Below are 12,319 nucleotides of genomic sequence, written 5' to 3' on the forward strand. Positions count from 1 at the left end.
CATATTTGTTGCTGATCGGAAACTTTCTTACAAAGTAGTAATTTTAGTGTAAACATATTCGTCGTTATGTCATGTCATTTTTCTGTTCAGTTTAGACATTCGTCACACATTCGTCACACATTCGTCACTATGCTAGAACCTAAATTATGAAGTTTCCACCTGTCACAGACTAGTATTCGTCACTTTAGTGGGTAGTATAGCCATAGGGTACACCGTGGATTTTCACTCTCACGTGGGGAGAGGAGGGGGGGGGGGTTAGGTGGTATAACCTTAAGATAGAAGAAAATAATCAAAGGGGTGGTACATTGGTCTTATTTATGTTAAAAAGAACGCCCAAGCTTTACTGCAATGTATAAAATAGACAAGGAATTTGCATGGGTTTTACGCAGGTTTCAACATACGTCTTTTAGTATGTTTTTTCTTGGGTGGCATGGATGGGTTCGGATAGGGTGAGGGGAGGGGTAGAGAGGACAAGGAGAGCCGGCTGCTGATAGGGGTAGTATATGGGTCGTATTAATTTTTAAAAAGAACGCCCGCGTTTTGTTACAATGTATAAAATAGACGAGGAATTTGTATGGGTTATGCGCGGATATAAGTGTTTTAGTATGTTCCCTTGGGTGACATGGATGGCGTCGGATAGGGGGATATTGGGGTAGTGGTGTAGAGAGGGCAAGGAGAACCGGCTGCTGAAAGGGGTGTTACTTTGGTCTTATTTATCTTAAGAAGAACCCCTATGATTTTTCTACAATCTATAAAATAGACAAGGGATTTGCATAGGTTATCCACAAATATCAACATATATGCCCTAGTATGTTTTTCTTGGGTGGCATGGAGGGGGTTGGATAGGATAAGGGGAGAGGTTAGAGAGGGCAAGGAGTGCCTGATGCTGACAAATAAATGAGGTTGAAAACTGCATGGATTTAATTTAGAAATCATGTTGTTCGTGTTAATTTAACGTCGTTGTTAAATTTAGTTAGGGCCATACTTATTACAACCATCCCCTAACATCTTAAAAAGAACTTCAGTACTGTATCATTGAAAAGAACCTCTACAGGAATTCGTAATCACTTTAGGTTAATTTATCCATTAAAATATTAATTAACATATCCGAATGCGGCTCAATGGTGTTATGTAATCGTTCCCGATCCCCATTTTCCCACATCGACCGGATCTAAAGTCCCAGCTCTGGGCAAACCTAGGTTTTACCGACATTGCTCATGATTTTTTTTTAGGAAGTAAATTTGCATGGCATGATGGGACGGATACTCTTTGGTATAACGGTGTGGATCTTTATAAAGCTCAGTAACCATTATATTGGCAGAGGCCGTGCCTTTAATGATGTATCACAAGTACTGCGTCGTTGGTGTGTTATTAATGTTATTATTTATTTGGTATATTATATATATTGCTGATGTGTATTTAAGAAAGTTCAATATTCTTTTTTTTTTTTGTAATATAAAATGGTACCAGACAGGCACTGCATAGATCACATATAACATTTCCTTTGCATTTTCCTTAAAGAAAGGCACAACACTATACTATATATATACTTTGCTTAATACCTTTGATACATGACAAGAATAGGTCAAACTGCCATCGATGTATTCTTCAAGTATACTTAGCCTTTTTGGAGGTGCTAGCCACCTCAGATCCCTCAATAATAATATATGTTGCGATTTTGATAGAATGGGATCTTCATGTTTTATGTTTCTTAATTTTCAAAACACATTTCCTTTGATATTTGAGGGTTAAGCAATAAATTATTGAGGTCACATGTTGGAACTATATCATTTACAGAACACTGATAATTTAATTGGTCAGTTTCAACGGAGCTCTTAAGAATTGTGCATGATACATGAAGTATTATCGGCATAGTTTGTAACAGAAATGTGTGAGTTTGACCTAATTGCATCATTATACATATACATAGTATACATATTATACATATACATGTATACATAGTAAACATATACAGTATACATAGTACACATATACATATACAGTATACATAGTAAATAATATGGCAGATAATGGACCCCCCCCTACCCCCGAGGCACATCAACCTTTATTTCCGATATTTCCGATAACCCTTTATCCAACTTAACTTTTCTGGACCATCCTTGAAGAAAGTTGTGCCAGCCAAGGAATAAGCCATGTTTCTTTCATAAATCGTGAAAGATCATTCATTAATTGATTTGGCAAAACAGTATTAAACGCACTTGAAAAGTCAAGAAAAGACCCCTTTTTATAGTTGTTTCCATAGGCGTACGGGACCATTTCACTTTGGGGGGGGGGGGGCAGAACTTTTTGAAAGTTCCTGTGACACTATCTAAGCGGAGCGCCACCATCGGTTGGCGCGTAGCGTACAAGAAAATTTTTGGCACACAATGCCTCTCAGATTGCCGGAAACGGCACTTCTGAGGCCTTGCAAGTTGCATCTAAACATTCTTTATTTTATGATCTCACGATTTAGAAATTTACACTTCCCCCAAAATTTGGTAAATTGGAAGAAGAAAAAATGGTAGCATCACTTTGAAGGGGAAAAATGGGACAGTATATTTTTGAAGCTCCTATTTAGTTACCTTATTTATTATTTTAACACAGTACTCAGCTACCTCCAGAAAAACATACATTGTTCAATGACACGTAGGCGAGATAATGTCGCTGTGTCGGGTGAGACTGCAATTTGTCGTACAAAAAAAGTATAAAATATAACAAAGAATATGATAAACCTGTACTTCTAGGCTTGTAGGCACCCCCACCATGCATGAACAAGAATACGTTTCTTATATACACTCATGTTGGGGATGTTCAGGTCAAGGGCGGCGGAAGCACTTTTAATCTTGGGGGGGGGGGGCACCGACATCAAAGGGCACTTTGCAGATATTCGATTGGACTGATGCAGCCATATATTTAGTACCCTTTATAACTCTTATTGTATTATCTTATTTGTGTAAACACATTACTCCATCAACGCCCCCCCCCCCCCACTCCCCTAAAGGAAAATATGCATACTAGCACTGCAATATCCAACGCGCAAATTGGGAAACAAAGAACAAGTTTTCTTTTGAGACAAAATGAGGTGAAATCATGCTAATTCAAAGTAGCTTTGAGTTTGACCCACAGAAATTCATTAAAAGTCACGGGCTTAGCCAGGATTTGCAAAGTTGTATGCACTACTATCTGAGCGGAGCGCCACCATTGGTTGGCGCGGATGGTACTAGAAAATTTTGGTTTTAAAAACCCCTCAGATGGCCGGAAACGGCCCTTCCCGAGTGTTCATTCTGGTTCCCTGGCCTCTTACTAACTTGAGGCACCTCAATTTTTATGTAGAAAAAAGGTACATTTTTAACCTCAGGAAAAGTGGGGGGCACGTGCCCCCTGTGTCCCCCCGGTTCCGCCGCCCTTGGTCCAGGTATACAATTGACTAGTTAGAAAAAAATTGATCGTGCAAAAAGCGTGGTAGCCCAGATAAGCTTACGGTGGTGTTACACGGAAATATTCGGGCATCATGATGCTAAATAAAAAAAATCATGGAATTGTCGGGCAAAAATTTGAAAAAGATTCGGGCAAGCTACTGCATATTTATATATATATATATATATTTCCAGAGGACAAGAAATTCGGGCAAAAGTCCTGAACAATTCGGGCAGCCTAAGAGGAGAAAAAAAAATATATATATATATATTTTTTTTTCTCCTCTTAGGCTGCCCGAATTTTTCAGGACTTTTGCCCGAATTTCTTGTCCTCTGGAAATTTGGGGGGGGGGGGCAGTCTGCCCCCTGCCCCCCGCCTCGTACGCCTTTGTGTTTCCTTACAATCTAAATGAGACACAATATCATGGATTAATAAAATGTCTGATGTCTGCAGGACATGGATTATTCGATTGGCTTGTAACTTCCGTTCTGGAACAGTAAGTGCCTCCGCCTTTCTAATGCCGAGAACCTTAAGGGTTGACAATCCCAAATGTATGGAAACCAAGGCTGAGGGTGTATCAGTTTGGCGAAGTTCATTTGGTTTCTGTGTCGACCCATGTTTGGACTTGGTTTATTTTCCAAAAAGTCTGGTATAACTTTCCCTTATGACCCTGGACTTCTCAGCCTGTGGAAGAAAACATCCAAGATTCTCTCATATCTAAAGGATGCTGTACAGATTTTCTAGTAATTCGGTCTAAACGCCGCCAGCTCGCCCCTCCCCCACCCACCCGACCTCCCCGTCCTTTGTAGCATAGTTTCTATAATTAGTAGACAAACTATGCTAGTACCCTTCAAAGTTTCATGTAAAAGTATGTGGGCCTATAGGTATTACTTACGCCGCTATGAATAAATACATAGAAACCAGATAACGATGATATAACTGCAACCACCGTTCACATCCATTGAGCTGCACAAAGGTACTAATCATACAACATGCATAAGTTAGAAAGCTTTAGTAAAGATGCATTCAGACCTTAGTATGGTACCAGGCGCGTATCCAGGATTTTCAAATCCGGGGGGCGCGAATTACTATCTAAGCGGAGCGCCACCATCGGTTGGCGCGCAGCGTACAAGAAAATTTCTTGTTTTGAAATCCCCAGATCACCGGAAACGGCACTTCTCGGGCTTGAAATGACCAACCAGATGTACACTTTTTGCCTGAGAACCAAGTATTTCCTAATAGTTTTTTTTTTCCATCCATAACCTTTTTGAAGATTGTCAACCCGGCACACATCATGTTCGACCTGATCGCATCTCCTGTGGGTCTTTGCTTTTGTAGGTGATTCTACGTCGCGGCCACAATACCCGTCAGCCCCACTTTTCAAGGTTTTAAGCCCCATATTTGTTCAGAATTTGAAAATTCCCATTTCTCGTGAATAAACTCACTTAAAAACATACCCATAATGTTGTACAAAATTTCATCTATGGACAACCAATATAGAAAAAACTTCCTTCAACCCCTAACAGACCGGTCAAAATTGCACGAGTAGAGGGAAGTGTGATGTAGAATGTTGGTCAGAAATTTTCGAAAATTCAGACACAGTTAATTTATTGGTGTAGAAATATTAAAACATGTTATAACGGCTATCATAAAACTTGGTTGAAGGAAATGAAAAAATAGCAGATATTTCCGAAACCGAACACTACACACATAGGTGTAGGAGGCGCGGCGGCAGTGGCGGAGCTAGGGGTATTGGTCAGGAGTGGCGAGAATGGTCTGAAGGGGCGCTTTCGACACTATCTAAGCGGAGCGCCACCACCGGTTGACGCGTAGCGTACAGAAAATTTTTGAGTAAAGATACTCCCTAGATCGCCGGAAATGACCCTTTCCGGGCCTGGCTAATTTGCAGATAAACGAAGACTAAATAGGTGTCATCGCCAAATTACACCAACAAAATGTGACAAATGTCAATAAGTAGATGAGAGCGCAATAAAAAAGTCAATAATCTAGAATAAGTAAAAAGTGGTAAAGAGCTGAAAAAGGCGCCAGCAGTCCATTTGAGTCCGTCAGGGGGGCATCCGCCCCCTGACCATATGGACGCTCCGCCACTGCGCGGCGGGGGTGCAGGCCCTAATTCGCCATTACTAATGTAAAAGAGAGTTTTGACATAATTGGACCTCCATGCTTTTTATACATCTACATGAGACATGTCGTTGTTTACATTAGCATCCCGCGGTAAATTGCGCAATTTTAACGGACCGTACGGTACATGATGGCATGCGATGTAATAACCGATGCTTGCTTATATGATATTGACATGAACACGTTGAACGCGCGCGAAAACTTTTGGTTATTTTTCAGGCAAGTCGGACAGTTTTGAGGCTTTTCATCCTGGAACGCCATTTTCATACTCACTGATATGATGTGATATCTGCTGTTTGCGTTACAAATTCGAACAGGCGCGTAGCGAGGAATTTGCCAAGGGAGGGGCGAAGCCTGTAGGCAAATTATCTAAGCGTAGCGCCACCATAGGTTGGCGCGAAGCGTACAAGCAAATTTTGGCCGAAAATGTCTCCCAGATCGCTGGAAATGACACTTCCCAGGCCTTGTAAGTTGCCCCTAAGCACTTTCTATTTTGAAATTACTTAGCGATATCATTTAAAAAAAAATGCTGAATGGGGGGGGGGGGGCGGTCGGCCCCATTCCAAAATGCGTCATGTTCCCCGACGACACGGTCGAGTTCGAGACCAGCCACAGTTGGTTTCATAGCATAATTCTACACACGCGTTATGATAGACCATATATAGTATATATATATATAGATCATTAGTGCGAGAGGAAAATGGAAACGTCAAAAAATGGAGTTGTCGGTGTAAGGGTTAGGGTGAGTCACACTTTTACGAAATCATTGATCCGTCACTGGCTACCCTTCAGCGCTGTAATGATGTCACTGTTCTTCTGTCTCTTCCCGGTGTCTTCGCGTTTTGCTTTTACTCCCTCTTTTTCTCCTTTTTCTCTCTTTCTTCTTTTTCTTTTCCCTTCCTTCCTCTCCTCCTCCTCTTTTTTCCCCTCTTTTTCCTTTTTTCTTCTCTTTTTTTCTCTTCTCTTTTTCTTACCCGAGGGGCGCGCGCCCCCAACGCCCCCCTGGATACGCACCTCGGTACGATACTACATAGGAACGTACTTGATCATGTTTCACGGGTATTGCCCAACAGTACAAAATTAAATAAAGTTTTATGATATAAAGTAATCATCTTGTAAGCCTATGTTTGTCGGTGGTTTGGAATTACCGTATAAAAAATATATAAAACATGAAATTATTATGCTATACGGTGTATTGTTACCCCACCTCACCTTACCTCACTTCACTAAAAATGAGGAATACTTTTTTGAGGTGACAATAATAAAGGTTTTATTGTTTCTTTCTTTATTTTAGACTTGATCATTTTGTTTCTGTATTGAGGGAGAGAGCGAGAACCTTTTTTATCACTTACAAAACAGCGTAATATCACCATACCAATTCCACGAACATCGATAAGTTTTAGCATTCCATATGTCCACTGTATCATCTATGTATATATAAGTTAATACAGTGACGCAGGACTTAGACTTTCCCTCTGATTGTCATCAACAAAGCCTATAATTTTATTCTGCCAGTCTATATATCTATATATCTATACATCTCATGTGACACACAAAAAACAGCTCCAAGGCGTTGAAAACATGTCCGAATGACTGTACTGACGCATATCACAAAGCATAGCTGACGTATGCAATGACATATATTCTAACTCCGTTTTTTTATTTGGGTAATATTGGTGAAGAATCAGATAATGTTACGACGTAAAGGAAATGATTTAAGGAAACCGTTGTAATGTTTAAAGATGATGAGGCATTTTAGAGTATTTTAACCTTCATTCCTTTTTACTGTATTCTGTATCAATACTGAATCATCGCTGCATTTGCGTAAGATGTTATTTGAATTTTTGAGGCGATATATTTAACAGCGCAGTGTTTAAGGCTTCCGAACGTGATATCTATTCACACTCCGTTCGCGAGATTTATTTAGAAACAACTGTGTCTCGTTCGCCTAATTAGCGGGTAATTTAGAGGTAGGTCTTGATAAATTATTACCGAACAACTTGTTTCCATAGAATTCATCTCGCAGGATTTATTCCTCTTCTCTGATCCTTACAACCTTTCCCTCCTCTCTGATCCTCACACCCTTCCCCTCCTCTCTGATCCTTAAACCCTTCCATCTTTTCTGATCCTTACATCTTTTCCTTCCTTTCTGATCCTTACACGCTTCCCCTCCTCTCTGATCCTAACAACCTTCCCTTCCTCTGTGATCCTTACACCCTTCCCTTCCTCTCTGATCCTAAAAACCTTCCACTCCCCTCTGATCATTACACCATTCCCCTCGTCTCTGATCCTAACAACCTTCCCCTCCTCTCTGATCCTTACAACCTTCCCCTCCTCTCTGATCCTAACACCTTTCCCCTCCTCTCTGATCCTCACACCCTTCCCCTCCTCTCTGATCCTTACACCCTTCCATCTTTTCTGATCCTTACAACTTTTCCTTCCTTTCTGATCCCCACACCCTTCCCCTCCTCTGTGATCCTTACACCCTTCCCTTCCTCTCTGATCCTAAAAACCTTCCACTCCCCTCTGATCCTTACACCTTCCCCTCGTCTCTGATCCTAAAAACCTTCCACTCCCCTCCGATCCTTTCACCCTTCCCCTCGTCTCTGATCCTAACAACCTTCCCCTCCTCTCTGATCCTTACACTCTTCCCTCCTCTCTGATCCTTACAACCTTCCCCTCCTCTATGATCCTTACACCCTTTCCCATCTCTCTGATCATAACACCGTTCCCCTCCTCTCTGATCCTAACACCCTTGCCCTCCTCTCTGATCCTCACAGCCTTCCCCCACCTCTCCTTCTCCATTCTTCTTCCTGTCGGTTCAGCAAACGAGGACGGTAACGTGTATGCAGAGCTTTGAGGCAGTTTTAAAGCAAAAGATAACAGTTGGCGTTAAGCATCTTCAATCAAGTGCAAAAGCCTCAAAGACACCCCACTAAAAATGAGGATTCATTTTTTTGAGGTGACCTTAGTGAAGGTTTTATTGTTTCTTTCTTTATTTTAGACTTGATCATTTTGTTTCTGTATTGAGGGAGAGAGCGAGAACCTTCTTTATCACTTACAAAAATGCGTAATATCACCATACCAATTCCACGAACACCGATAAGTTTTAGCATTCCATATGTCCACTGCATCATCTATGTATATATAAGTTAATACAGTGACGCAGGACTTAGACTTTCCCTCTGATTGTCATCAACAAAACCTATAATGTTTTTGTACCCTCAGTCACTTTACAATCTATGAGGTTATATCTCATGTGACACACAAAAACCGGCTCCAAGGCGTTGAAAGTATATCTTTGCTGACGTATGCAATGACATAAATCAATCTCGCGAATGGTGTGTGAATATTTATCACGTTCGGAAGCCTTAAACACTGCTCTGTCCCATATATTATCACCTCAAAAAATCTTACGCAAATGCCGATGATTCAATATTGATACAGAATAAAGTTAAAAGGAATAAAGGTTAAAATACTCTAAAACAGGGGTTCCCTAACTGGGGTGCATGAACCCCCAGGGGGTGCGTGAGTTCATCCCAGGGGGTTCGTGAGACGTTTCTGAAAGTCAAAACTAGAGTACTTTTTGTTGAGCTAACATCTGATAAGTCATATAATTTAGCAATTTACATAGGTCGTACCTATAGACAAACTCTTTTTGCGTTCCATACGCATATGTTGTCATAGTAGTACCGTACCATGCATGTGATACTTTAATTGATCTTTTACGAAGCACTGTTATGCGTATTATAGTATAATAATGACTCATATCGTGTCTCGAAAAGTTGTGGGGTTCGTGGACAACTCTGACATCTACAGGGGGTTCGTGGGGGGATAAAATTAGGGAAACCCTGCTCTCATCATTTTTAAACATTACAACGGTTTAAAATAATATAAAAAGACGGAGTTAGTATACTAACTCCGTTTTTTAAATATATTTTTTGCATAATATTGTTGAAGAATCAGCTAATGTTATGATAAAAGGTAATGTTTAATGAAACCGTTCTAATGTTTTAAAATGATGAGGCATTTTAGAGTATTTTAACCTTTATTCCTTTTAACTTTATTCTGTATCAATATTGAATAATCACGGCATTTGCGTAAGATTTTTTGAGGCGATATATGGGACAGCGCAGTGTTTAAGGCTTCCGAACGTGATATCTATTCACACTCCATTCGCGAGATATATATAGAAAACAACTGTTTCTCGTTCGCCTAATTAGCGGGTAATGAAGAGGTAGGTCTTGATAACTAATTACAGAATCCCTTGTTTCCGTAGAATTAATCTCGCAGGATTTATTCAATGTTGGTCATCTCCCAGTATAATACAATTGCTGCTAAAGCCATAGTATTGTTTTGATGTACTAAGTGAAGCCATAAATTATGTTTCGCAGTTCCGGGAAACTGTGTGTTTGACAAACAATAACAGCACTTAACATATAAAAATCTTATGGACTTGACTTTTAGGGTTCTACATTTGCATAATAATTAAACCCATTGTTTACAAAACAAAGTTGACCATTCTGAGGATGCCATTCTTTTGTCTCTTAATCCTTTCTATGTCAAAACTAATGAATTTTTTAATTTGGGGCTACTGCTCAACACAAATACCTCCCATTGACTGTTCGTAGATGGGTAAAAGGCATTCCAGCACTAGCAGTAGGGATACAATACTCGTGTCCTATAACTTCGTAAGGTTTTATACCAATTCTAGTGACACAAAATGTGGGGGGGGGGGTCAGTATCGACTGCACGGGGAGGGAGAGGCGCGGTCCCGTATACCAGGCCTGGCTACGGGCCTACTTCCAGGTAGTACTTTTGTTCACCAGACAAAATGAAATTAAACTCAAAAGGAAATTTGCTTCTTCTCTTTTTTATTTCGTTGCTCATCTCTCTTTCTCCTTTCTCAGTCCTTTTCCACGTTGTGTTCTGTCTTATACTTATTTCTCACTCAACCTTTCTCTCTGAAGAACAGTCTACAACTCACAACTGTCTGGAGAAACACACTATTCTTTAACTCAATATAAACTTGAGTTACATAACAAAACAGAAAGGTTGGGCAAACAATAGGATGGCATTTTGAAAGCATTTGCCTATTACATAACTTAGCAGGTGCAAAATTTAGATACTGCTTTACTCTCTAGAACAACTTTTAACAACCTTCTAGCAAATTTCAATTTCGGATCATACCGACGCCCTTTAATGTACCTCTCATTTGCGGCCGAAAGAAATATATAAGTTGAATTTAACACTTCGTACACGCGATGAAGATACCATCGTTGTATGATGCTCGGAATACTAGGCCCTGAGTAAGTTATCTACGTGGGCAATCAAAACAACGTAAGTGACTTTACTTTCAGCGGCCTCTTTGGCTGATTTATTATAGGCTATACTATGAATTTCACCTGCAATTCAACTTAGGACGATAGGCTACAATAAATTCCCCTTGCAATTCAACTTAGGACGATAAGGGAACAGTCAATTCCACTTGCAATCCAGCTTAAGACGATAAGCTACAATTAATTTCACTTGCAATTGAACTTAGAACGATAGGTTACAGTTAATTTCACTTGCAATTCAATTTATAATAATATAATAATCAGCAGTTATATTTACGACGCTTAAGCGACCACAAATGTGGGAGAAACCAGCCAGGGGTTTATGGATTACAACTTACACGTCGGGTAGCTTCCAATTCAGCATTTTAACTCAAATTTGGAATCTTTTTCAATTTAGAAAGCCAATTCAGACGGAAAAATTGTAGATTGTTCTTGAATAAGAAAACCCAACTTAATATCACCCAGCCGGGTATCGAACCCAGAACATGCTCAGGGGCGTATCCAGGATTTTCTAACCCGGGGGGCGCGGATTACTATCTAAGCGGAGCGCCACCATCGGTTGGCGCGCAGCGTACAAGAAAATTTCTGGTTTTGATACCCCCCAGATCACCGGAAATGACACTTCTCGGGATTCAAAATGACCAACCAGATGAACACTTTTGCCTGAGAACCAAGTATTTCCCCATAGTTTTTTTTCCCCATCCATAACCTTTTTGAAGATTGTCACCAGTCACACATCATGTTCGACCTCATCGCATCTCCTGTGGATAGCTTTTTGTAGGTGATTCTACGTCGCGGCCCATCCACAATACCCGACAGCCCCACTTTTCAAGGTTTTAAGCCCAATATTTGTTCAGAATTTCAAAATTCACATTTCTCGTGATTAAACTCACTTCAAAACATACCCATAATGTTGCAAAAAAATTTCATCTATGGACAACCAATATAGAAAAACCTCCTTGAACCCCTAACAGACTGGTCAAAATTGCACGAGTAGAGGGAAGTATGATGAAGAATGTTGGTCAGGAAATTTTCGAAAATTCAGACACAGTTAATTTATTGGTGTACAAATATTGAAACCTCCTATAACGGCTATTATAAAACTTGGTTGAAGGAAATGAAAAAAATACCAGATATTTCCGAAACCGAACGCTACACACATAGGTCAAGGAGGCGGGGGGGGGGGGGGCTAACGAAATATTTCTCTCTGAAAATTCGGGCAATATGCTGAGAATTTTTCGGGCACCTATACTGAAAGAAAAATACATTGCATTGATGTAGCTAAAGGAAATGAATAGTTTAAAAATTATCTCCTTGGTAATTAAAATAAAGTTCTAAGCTTGGCCGACTAATTCGCCATTACTAATGTAAAAGAGAGTTTTGACATAATTGGACCTCCATGCTTTTCTCCATCTACATAG

The sequence above is a fragment of the Apostichopus japonicus genome, chromosome 14 (assembly GCF_037975245.1).
Source record: "Apostichopus japonicus isolate 1M-3 chromosome 14, ASM3797524v1, whole genome shotgun sequence".
NCBI classification, from domain to species: domain Eukaryota; kingdom Metazoa; phylum Echinodermata; class Holothuroidea; order Aspidochirotida; family Stichopodidae; genus Apostichopus; species Apostichopus japonicus.